This window comes from Etheostoma spectabile, chromosome 16, assembly GCF_008692095.1.
Source record: "Etheostoma spectabile isolate EspeVRDwgs_2016 chromosome 16, UIUC_Espe_1.0, whole genome shotgun sequence".
NCBI lineage: Eukaryota > Metazoa > Chordata > Actinopteri > Perciformes > Percidae > Etheostoma > Etheostoma spectabile.
In genome coordinates, this window is record NC_045748.1 from 10,275,454 (window position 1) to 10,287,819 (window position 12,366).

The window sequence follows — 12,366 nt, forward strand, 5'->3', positions numbered from 1 at the left end:
GGTCATGCCTTTTTCACAATCATTTTGCCGGGTCAGAAAAATTTATTATTGGCAAAGGGAGGGTCAAGACTTTTTTGACTAAAGACCCTGAAACTAGATAATGAGACACTTTTGGACTTTTCCTATAAAAGTGACGTAAACACATAAATTATCACAGCAGTTTGAACACGATCGAACGGTTTCAACCACACACGGTTTCAACATGCACATTTAAACCTGGTTTTACCTGTCTAACTTTCAACACGCTGTACCTGTCGAAGCCTGGCAATACCCGGCGCTCGCCCGAAAAGCAGCGACGCGCATGTGAGTCAGGGAGCTATGCTGAAGGTTGGGGAAAGGCCCGCCTCCAACAGTTGGACCAGGAGAACGAGATCATTGGCTTGTTATCACAGATACAGACGTGGGAGCAAAAAAGGTGTAGCGTGCAAAGAGGCAGGATAATAAACCGAAACCAGACAGGAGATCCCCAAGTGAAGCCGAAGCAGATTGCAGGAAGTAGGTGGTTTTAGGTCCCGTGACGACCGTGTCGGTTCACAGTCAATGGGTTAACATTATGTGACACAGTCTGAGTACATTTGTCTAAGCAAACACGAGGAGGATTTCTCTCCCCGGGCCTGACAAGCACAGGCGTATAGATCCTGAGAACAGATGGCAGGAGCGTTAACTGGCAGGGCCGGTTCACATGCAGGAGGGGGGGCATGCGTGTTTCAAGCCAAACTTCAGTTTGAATTCTCCAGTTTTTTATTGTGCGAGGCAATATATAAACTATACAAACAGCTTTACATCATTCAAATGAGAATTACACTGTTTGATTTGATTCATGGAATCAATCAAGTGTTGTGTCCCACGAACAAAGACATCTGTCCCTTTACACCCTTGAACAATCGGGAGAACCCACTGTGATTATTTATGTGTATTTCACAGAGCTTTAAAGGGATATTCAGCTCATTGTTTTTCTGCCTGGCCCACAATTTTACCGTTCAGGTTCACTCTCACAGCGTCAATTTTCACAGAAAACTATAAACTATACTATATATATATATATATATATAACTATAAAATGCTGCTGTCCACTACCTGCTCAGCAGCAAACTGCACAGACAGAGACATACAGAGACTAGATGGTGGACATAGTGGAGCGTTTAGCAGCTGAAGAGTCAGAGATTTCTATCAGGAGATGGTAGAGACCAAAAACAGAGCTACAAAAAGAGAGATATTGGACACTCATGTTGCTCTGTAAATGCTGGATGTGCAAATAAGACAACTTCACTGCATCTACTTTAAAAGGGGATCATGTGTGTTCACAATTGCACTATATATAAAAATCAAATGTTTCTGCAGGTTTAAATTTCTTGTTTTCGGTAATCCCAAACCAAACACAGACGTTGACTTTAACTGCTTCAACGTTTCTGCTGTCTGAGGAGAAGCGAGAGAAGAGGAGGACCATCAGTCTTCATTATACATGCTCCGGCTGTGAGCTTTAACGCAACGGCCTTTGATGGATGACACCTTTAAGTTCCCATTAAAAAGGTAAGCATTTCGCATAAGCAGCTACTGATTCACGCTCAAAGACAAAAGCTTCCCATTCAGTCTGCACCACTGCTATTTTTATAACCTCTCTTTGTGAGTGCACGAGAATCAAAAAGATCAAGAAGAGTCAGTCAGGCGCTGGATGACCGCGAGAAAATCGTGAGCAGTGCCAATATGTTTGAAATGCTCAAAACACTTTGCCTGTTATTAACTACAGTGCTCTGTTTGCAGAGCTGCGGCGGTCCAAAGGGCGCTTCTCTTCGGAGACCATCCCGTGAGGCCCGGCGTTCCCGTGAGGCGAGCACAGCTGCAGGCTTTGACTTGCTGAGACAGAGTGGGGTTAACTGAAACTCCCCGAAGAAAAGAGACCACGCCACTGTTTTCTTTGAGAGGCAAAGGTGTATCTAGGGCTGAGACTATTAAGCAATTGATCAATTAGTCGTTCCAAGACAAATAATCAGCATCATTTTAAGTACGGTTTCAAGTCTTTTTTCTTTTAATCATGTGTGATAGTAAACCCTAATAGGGTTGCAGCTAACTTTGCCATTGATCATTAATTTGTCTATGAAAGTAGTGAAAAATTCTAGTTGATCTCAGCTCAAGATCATGTGTTCAAATTGCTTCATTTATTCAACCAACCTAAAGATATTCTATTTACCGTCATATATGACAGAATAAAATTAACTGTTAAATTAAATTAATTTGAGGCACTTGAGTCAGTCAATTTTTGCCATTTTTGCTAAAAAAAATGACAAACTGTTAACTGAATTTTAAAAAATAGATGCCAATTTATTTTCTGTTCCAGCTCCTAACCCAAATAGTTTGGATTTGGGGATTTAAGGGATATTTTGGTTGGACAAAACCAGATATCTGTAGACGTCACTTTGGGCTTCAGGAAATGTTAATGGATGTGTTCCACTATTTTCTGACATTTAATTAGAATAAACTATTCTTTGCCAGATTCATTAAACACGACAAAAGGTGAGTTGCATCCCGAGTTGTTTACATTAGCAGCAGAATTATTTAGTGTTTCAGAAGAAGTGAGAGGAGAACAAAACGAGATCTATCAAGCAGACGGAGGTAAACTAGTTCCTCCCCTCCTCCATCCGACTCGCTGCTCCGCCGCCTCTCCTCTCCCTCGAGTTGAAGGTTAATGATGAAGGAACACGGCAGAGGAATACAGATCAGGGAGACGTGGCTGGCTGTGGAACGGGTGCTAAACCAGTCTCAAGCAGCTGTTGCGAAGGATTAGGAGCGAGATATAACTTCCGACCAACCTGAATAAGGATAAGGTTTGCTTTTCAGTATTTCGCCAAAAATCCAAAAACAACAATAAACTGATCCTACTCACAGATATTAGCCTGATATCTTCTTCCTCTGTGCCATTGAGCTCCATTGTTGAGTCCAGAACACATCAATGAGACACACTGTTGCACTTGCTGAAAATCCTCCCGCAACAAATGCACTATTTCCTCCTGTTTGCTTGATAAAAACTACTCTAAACATCTGAATTAAGATATTATCCTTTAAAAAGGGTTCAAAATATATATCTGCGAGACGTTTTTTTTCCTTTTAAAGAGTCACCTTCACAAGTCAGAGTCATTTTGAGGGATGGACGAAAAGCATTGTTGGTTTTGGTCTTTTCATGGTATTTTTTGACAAAAAGAAAAATTTAGAATAACGCCAGCCTTATTTTTTTTTAAGTCTTACTCTCTACTGAAAAATGAAATGGGTTTATAAACAGGATAGGTCAATTATTAAGTTTCTATTACCCGTGTGGAGGCAGAAATACAAAATAAAAAAAGTAGTTACATTCCTGGTGGTGTTTGACACTGACCTGGAAAATACCTGGGCAGAACTCCAAAACTTCAACCAGCAGCCACAGAATAACGAAGGCCGACTCGGTAATGTAGGACATTAACATCTACTGCCTCGGTCCGTAATTTTATACAAGTATGGTCAGTGTATTGTAAAACCATTTTTCAAAAGTGTCAGGTTTTGCTTTCGTTGCAAACTACGTGCCTGATGTGGCTCCAATAAAAATTGATCTTGCAGAGCAGAAGCATGCTACGCATACCCCATTAATGCAGATCAACAACTTACAAGGTTGAGTGTGTGTGTGTGTGTGTATCTCCCTCAACATACTTACAAAGCGTTGCATCATTCAATAGGTGTGCGCCGATTCATTGATTCTTCATAAAATTGCAGATGAGAGAGCAAGCCGGCAGTAATCAGCATGTACACAAAAAGGCCTGAGGCCTCATGTATGCATTAGTATGTATATGTGTGTGTGTGTGTGTGTGTGTGTGTGTGTGTGTGTGTGTGTGTGTGTGTGTGTGTGTGTGTGTGTTGTGTGTGTGTGTGTGTGTGTGTGTGTGTGTGTGTGTGTGTGTGTGTGTGTGTGTGTGTGTGAGAAAGAGATAACGCTTTGATTGCTTATCTCAACTTTAATTCAACAGAGTGTGCTGAGTAAGCAGTCAAGTGTATAGATATGAACTGCATCACATTACAGAGATGTAGCTCAAGCGGCAATAATCATATTTCTTATTAAAAAAATGGGGGGGGGGGGGGGGGGATCTGTCTTCAGACACAGACACACTGTAGTTAGACGCAGTTAGCGACTAGATGGCAAACATTGTGGAGCATTTAGTAGCTAAAGAGCTTCACATTTCAGATGTTTAGGAGTGTTTTCAGGTCCCTAAAAGACTGAACTTCTAGTTAATTTAAACAGACCCAGGCCCAAACTTACCTGAAAATCTTTGACAGAAAGAGCAAGATGAGACAAAAGTAAATATATAATTATTATATATATATATATATATAATATATATTATAATATATATATTATATATATATATATAACACATACTGTACAGCATCAGAACTGAGTTTCTTCTATTCTCTTCATATTAACCATCTTTTGACCACTCTAATTTATCTAGTGACCTGTTGGGAGGGCCAAAACTTTCAACGGACATAAAGTACCGTATTTCCAGACTATAAGTCGCTCTGGAGTATAAGTCGCATCAGTTAAAAAATGCATCATGAAGACAAAACAAATACAGATATTATATAATATATATTTTACACACAACACACACACACACACACCAACACACACACCCATATATATTATATATATAATACTATATATATATATATATATATTATATACATAATAATAATATATATATAATAATATACACAACAACATATATATATATATACCACACTATATATATATATATAATACACACAATATATATATATTATATATATATACTATATTATAATATATATATATATATATATCACACACACACACACACACAACAACAACACACACACACAACATACATAACATATACATCATACATACAAACACGTCGCACTTGGACTATAAGTTGCATTTATTTTGAAATTTATTTCACAAAATCAACCAAGAACAGACATTTAGCACACAGGCTGAATACGGTAGGTGTCCGGTATGTTAACGTACACAATAGCACACAGAACCACTACCAGGGTGTGGTACTGGTACTTAAGAAAGTTCTTTTTGGGGCAGAACTGGCAACGTTTTGGCTAGATGAATTGATTAGTTGTCAACTATTAAGGGGCCCATCCACAGGGAAGTGCTTTTTTGGTGTAAACGCGTGTTTTGCATTGCAATCCTGTAAACGCACTGCCTGAAGACGCACTTTTTTGAAACCTGGTCCCAGGGTGAAAAAAATTGAAAACGCCGCCCTTGTGTCTTCATTTGGACGGTGAAGCCGCATACTTGCATATCAATGATGTAGTTACGACTAGTTACGACTGGACTCTGTCTCTTTCCCCTGATGACAGGAGTGCAACAGAGCGACCCGGTGATATTTCACTGTGTGGTGACAGTTTGCCGAGCTGCCGGCAGCACCAAACCCAACATCTGAGCACAGAAACAGACACTTGGTAGACTAAGAATCCCCGGAGTGATAACCGACTATCAGTCCACATCCCTCCCTCGGTCTGCGAAGCAACAGGCCTGTGACAGACTTGAGCACAGAGTCTCAAATTCTGCACTTCAGTGTATAAAATGACAGTAATGTTGATGTATACTCTGTTATAACCATTTCAGGGGCAGCTGAGTTTTAATTGGTAGGGTTGTGCAAACAATCACACACACACACACACACACACACACACACACACACACACACACACACACACACTCCCTCAGTCACACGAACAAATCTCTCTCAGACAGAAAATGCATGTTCTTACTTTTTAAACTACCGTTCCTATAATTCCTAGTTTTTTTAAACAGGAACAATTATGTTGCCATAGAGTAATTTAGTTAGAGGTGGGCTACAGCAAACCAATTCTACCTGTCAAGAGAGTGAAAAGATTGCAATTGTAACTTATAATTGTTAAAAGTATGCCATATGACTTTTTTAGTAGTTCCTGTGTGTATTTCACCCATGGATGTCCAGATCAAACTACCAACAGATATCTTAGCTACTGAAGAAAACTCAAACCCATGCAGGTTCTGGAGTTATAAGAAGTGTTTTCTTGAAGGATTTCTAAGCAGATTTATGGACGTGTATTTGGGATGGACGTCGGAGATATGTCGCCGTTATGACTCAAAGTCCGAGACCCATTTTAGACCCAAACTGTGGCAACTCACACAGTATCTTTTGCCCGACGTCTCTCCCTCACAATTTGAAAAGCTCTCTTTTAGATGAATAAATTACAACAGATGAACCAAACCTCATTCTCCGATCCCAGAGAAACCCTTTGGAGCAATAAGCTAGATGACATTTTGTAAGCCAAAATAATTACAGGCTGTGATTTCTCGAGTATGAATACGTGATGGCTTTCTTTGTCTTCCATATGAGCAGACTGAATATCTTCGGGTTGTAGACTGTTGGTTAACAAAAAAAAAAAACAGGCAAATATGTCAAATGCCTGAGCTTTTTTTTGGACATTACGAGGAACATGTTTCACTATTTTCTGACCCAACAAGTAATCAATCAATCAATAATTAAAATAACCGTTAGTTTCATCTTAGGTCCTTTAATTCCCGGCTGAGCGGGTAAAAAAAAAAAGATGAAAGAGGGATGGATTAACATTATCCCATCAAAAACAAACACTGCATACCAATAGCATTGATGTTTTAATGACCTTTGACCTGATACTGCAGATGGAAGCACATTACCATGAGATCAGACGCAGAGAAAGGGGCCTCTAAAGGTATGAACTTGACCTCCTGTAGAGTGCAAGCACCTTAAATGTGACCTAATAACTGGGTAACACAGCTAACAAACATATTACAGCACATGTTTTCCCACCGTAGATAGAAACCAACCTCACTCTGGTAAATGTGAGAGTGTACGTTAGTTTACGTCCTTGATTTGTTTCCCAGTCCTCCAGTTTAAAGTTGTTTTGACAAAGCGGGTGCAGATAAGCATTCTCAGTGCACACACAAACACTGCAGCCTATACTTTAACATGTAGCTGAAGCCTATACTTCAGCTCAGACATATACCTCGACATGCACCGGTGTGTCTGAGCAGAGACCACGTCATGTTTCATGAGGAAACCTTCAACGTCCAAGATAGAGCTGCGAAGATTAACCGAGTAGTTGACGACTATTTTAACAAATCGATTAAAATCGGTGCGAGTCATTTCTTATGAGAAAAGAAAAAGTGTTCCAGGGTGAACAACACTGCTAGTATTTTGTGCACGTGTTTTTTTTTTTTTTTTTTTTTTTTTTATTCTTCATGAGCCTGACCTTCAACTGTTTACTTTTTGCCATGTGTTTGTTTTGGATTTGCATCTCACCATAGACCGGTTTTTATTTGCATGACACTTACCGACCCCCTTTTAGTATGTTGTGCATTGTATGTATATAGGACTTTTGCTCTACTGATTATTAACTAGAGCAGTAAAGATGAATCGATTAGTTGTCGTCTAATAAATTAATCGTCAACTATTTTGATAATCCATTAATCGGTTTGAGTCATTTTTGATGAAAAGAAGTTCAAATATCTCTGATTGCAGCTTGTTAAAAGGTCCAATGACATGGTGTTCTTTGGATGTTTTTATATACCCTTAGTGGTCCCTAATACTGGATCTGAAGTCTCTTTTATATAGACCTTAGTGATCCCCTAATACTGTATCTGAAGTCTCTATTATATAGACCTTAGTGGTCCCTAATACTGTATCTGAAGTCTCTTTTATATAGACCTTAGTGGTCCCTAATACTGTATCTGAAGTCTCTTTTATATAGACCTTAGTGGTCCCTAATACTGTATCTGAAGTCTCTTTTCCAAAAGTCAGCCTTGGTGCAGAATTCCAGCCACTAGAGCCAGACCCACAATGAGCTTTCCTTAGGACGTACCATTTCTGAGTGGGGAGGGTGGCCTTGACCAACTGCCACTTTGCTGATTTGAAAGCCATACTGTCTCTCTCTCTCTCTTGGGTGGGCCAAATTCTTTGGGTGGGCAAAGCAGAGAAAGGGGAAGTAACCTTGCCCCTTATGAGGTCATAAGGGGCAAGATTCCAGATTGGCCCATCTGAGCTTTCATTTTCTCAAAAGGCAGAATGGGGGGGGGATTCATATTAATGTTAAAAAACTTCAGAAAGTGACATCTTCATGCCATGGGACCATTTTCTAGTTTCTTCACTCCTCTGTGACTGAATATCTTTGAGTTGTGGACAAAACAAGACATTTGAGGACGTCATCTTGGGCTTTGGGGAAACACTGACCAACAATTTCACAATTGTCTGAGATTTTAATCGACCAAGTAACTAAGCAATTAATTGTGAAAGTAGTCAACAGAGCGATGATGAAAACAATCGTTAGGTGCAGGCCTGATCCCAGAGGCAGCGATTCAACGAGGCTGAAGATTACATCGTGTTGAACCTTTTTAGTGCCACAATCAAAAGGAACGTGGTTGGATTTAAAACAGTGTTTATGAAATAGAAGCTAATCCTCTTCACTGGAATCTTGTCTTGATGAGAACATCCAGGAAGTCTTATTATGAAAAGCAAATGGGATGACAATGTTCCTCAATCCACTAGTTAAGATCCAGATTAAAATATCTCAAGAACTGCATCATAGATTGCCTTTACATTCAGATTTTTTCCAGCAAATTAATCCAAATGACTTAGCTCTAGTATCAGCGTAATGTCCAATACTTTATTTAGTGACCAACACACAATATTACATATCATAACATATCATACCTGCTTAACAATAGCATGTTAGAAAGCTTTTAGCGTCGCTGTTGACTCTTTAGGGTTGATTCATTTAAGGCAGTTAAAGTACCACGACACCTTTGCTCACTTCCTCTATTATTAATATTAGCCTCTGGTAAAGAATTAAATAGATCTATCTATCTATCTATCTATCTAGCTAGCTGTTGTTGCTACACCCTTTTTAATCTCACTACATGACAAATCATATTTTATTTTGCATGTAGCCCAGATGCTTCATCCTTTACTTTGTCATTTAGTGGATTCATAAACTCTCGTAGACTTTTAGACAAATTAGTGAGTGAATTAGTTTGTCTCTGTACCTGAACTGCTTTTTAAACTGTGTTTCCTATCAGAACTGAAACCTGTTCTGAATTACACACATGAAGTGATAATTCCCATCTTGTTTTGCCTTAGACAGCTGGGTTTGAGAAAGCTTTTAAAGTTAAAATAGTGGGTTTATTTGGGGAAAAGTCACGTTATGTTTGTGGTGGCTGAAGCTGTATTATGGCTGGACATTTCCTTATACCTCAGGCACAGTTGTTTTCCATTTTTGTTTGATTTCTTTCTGTAATAAATCCAGAAATGTATACAACACGTTGTAGAACACCGCTGTTTCTGCACACAGGAAATATTTGGGCTTTCTGACCCCGAGTGCAAACCGACTTAGACAGAAGGCTTTCATGTTCTCAGCTGCTTCTCTGCATGAAACTCGACTGCGAAATGACTTCACACCAGAGCAGCTTCTCTTCCTCTGCGAGTTTAAAAAGAGATAATGGAGGACGTGTAATTGGTCTCAATAAGAAGCTGCCTGGGCTTTGTTAAGTGACGAGCCAGTTTGTTTTGGACCAAGGTGTGTTATTGGCTGAAAATTAAATCTTAAAAACAGCCAATTTCCAATCTCATTTCATGCATTCATCAGTTAAAATGTCTTTACATTTTATGTGCAAAAGCCATGACTTTGTCTTTCTTACTTTCAAATAGAGACTTAATGTTTAAGGTAATTAAATCGGTGATGGCAAGCATAGCAAAAATTAATGACCGGTTATGAATAAATTATTGTACAGTACTGCAACAATAGTTGAAACTGTATTTGCATTTTGTCTGTTTAGTTTTTTGAATTATAAGTTGGTGCATGTTAACAAGCGGAAACAATCTAAGAATTATTATTTAATTATTGATAAATCTGGGGATTATCTTCTCCATTAACTGTTTGGTTTATAAAACATAAGGAAAACCGGTCACTGAGCCCAACGTCAGGTCTTGAAATTGAATTTTTTTGTCTGACCAACAGTCCAAAAAACAAACAAAAACAATTTACTATAATGGAAGATAAGGAAAAGCTGGAAAGTCTTACATTTGAGAAGCTGGAACGATCAAATGATTGGCATTTTGCTTCAAAACCGATTAACACTCATGTGGTCCTCGGGTCAAATTTGACCCATTTTCATGTTTTTTATTACTAAAAACGGGCCTTCGAAATAACCTGAACATGTCAATATTAGAAATATCAAATTACTCTGAAAAAAACATTAAAAAAAGCACCCACAACATTGGAAAAGCGACAAAAAATTTCATAAAAAGTGATAATAGTGTTGACTTTTTTTCATGGATGATGGGAAGACAACACAAGGGTTAAATTGCTTGTCAAAACAGTCAACTTATTTATTTCAGCTCTAGATATCTTATTATCTCAGTTTGGTATTAAATTGCCTTCAGCCTAGAGTGTATTTGGAGGAGCAGCGCACTTCAGTTATTTCTTTGGTGCTGGTAGTCCACCTCGCAGCTCAATAAGATCACCACCAGCAATGATATTGGCTCCAGCCGGGGAATAGAGTAGCCCTCAAGTCTAAACTTGAGAAGCTGCGGTATTTGCTCTTGTAAGAAAAAAAATGGCTACCATTATCTTTGTGCTGGGGGTTTGTTGTGGGGGTATGGAGGGGTCCACGGCAAATGTGTGCCAATTCATTTCCTCCAGGTCTGCTGCGAGAAAACCTCCCTCCTGCGGTACAGCCCACACGTGGGGAGATTACATCCTTTATTTATCACTTCTTGGCTCTATTTTTCCAGCAAATTCCAGGCTGGGGTGCAATCAGCCAAGAAAGAAACCCTCCCTGTGTGTGTGTGTGTGTGTGTGTGTGTGTGTGTGTGTGTGTGTGTGTGTGTGTGAGAGAGAGTGCTCTTTGTAAGCATGCCGATCAAGCCCCCCCCTCACTCTCTGGAATAACAACCCAGATTTGGTTTCTTCTCTAGAGAAACATTTCCCAATATTTGGGAATATATAGGGCCTCTTATTTTGGCAGGACAGAGGCTGGTGTGTGTGTGTGTGTGTGTGTGTGTGTGTGTGTGTGTGTGTGTGTGTGTGTGTGTGTGTGTGTGTGTGTGTGTGTGTGTGTGTGAGATGAGAGTGTGTATTCCCTGCTGCGCTTCACAAAGCCCACATGCATTTAAGAGTGGGGGGGGAAGACGGACGTGTCATGCAGCAACTGAAGTGTTCAGATTGCATTACAATACAAATTAACCATGCAGAGTAATGGGATTACAGTCCTCGACGCTCTCAGGGACGGTGTCCCGACTCTGGTGAACTCCCAGGTGACAGACACAATCACAGACCCCAGGCTGACCATGTAATCATATAAGGCTGAAAACTGAAAACTAGCCCTTCAACTCAACATCATGTATATCGCAGCCAAAGCTCTCTCTCTCTCTCTCTCTCTCTGCGGTCGATTACAGATACACACACAAAGACACAACCCCAAACCAATTGGCTGCAAACTGGTGTGAATCATGGCCCATTTAAAAAGAAGCGTTGTGCTCAATACGCTTCCTCCTTTCCAAATCTCTTCTACTTAACAAGGGAGTGAAAAGACGCTTTTGTTTGCCGTCCTTTTGGAGGCGACAGGAAGCTTGAAAGACACAAAATGAACATGAAAATAGGAACAAAGTGCCAAACTCACAATGGAAATGCTGGGCATTTGATATGTGTGCTGAGTAATTAAAATCTCAAAAGGAGGGCCTATAGGCACATTAAAACAGTACTAAAAATACAACCAAATGACATTACATGTAATGTTACAAAGCCACTGATTTGTGTTGTTGGAGGAGCAAAGTTGGCATGCGCATGCAGCTGTCAGTTCAGCACAGGTGCCTGTTCCTGTTTCACACAGGGGGAAAAAAAAACTCCTTTCAGCGGGTTTTAAACAAGCTGACATACGCAAACTGGTATTCTCATTTTTGCCACTTGGAAAGAGAGCACATCTACTTATGTAATGGCTAATCTGCTAAAACATTCCAGCAATAACATGCCAGAGACACATTGGTTCAGGACAATGTGAGACTGAATGTTGACAGCTTTCCAACTCAGTACTTCCCATGCGTCCGCTGCACAGTGTATCTGCTGATCAAAGAAATATGCAAGCTGACAAAGACACAACATGTATACACAAGCATCTGAACTGTGCCACATAAACACACACACACACACACACACACACAACAACAACTCATTCAAATGTAATGTGTGTCAGTTGACACCCAACCCAGCCCTGAGCACTTCCTTTATTACTCAATACTTTTATGTAATCATTTAAGAATGATTTAAAAA

The 12,366-nt window shown here is 39.7% G+C and overlaps 1 protein-coding gene across 1 annotated transcript in view; it reads right to left on the minus strand.

Annotated features, from left to right (window-relative positions):
* Positions 1-12,366, minus strand: part of zswim6 (zinc finger, SWIM-type containing 6) — a 44,661-nt gene that overhangs the window by 31,144 nt on the left and 1,151 nt on the right. The window lies entirely within an intron of this gene.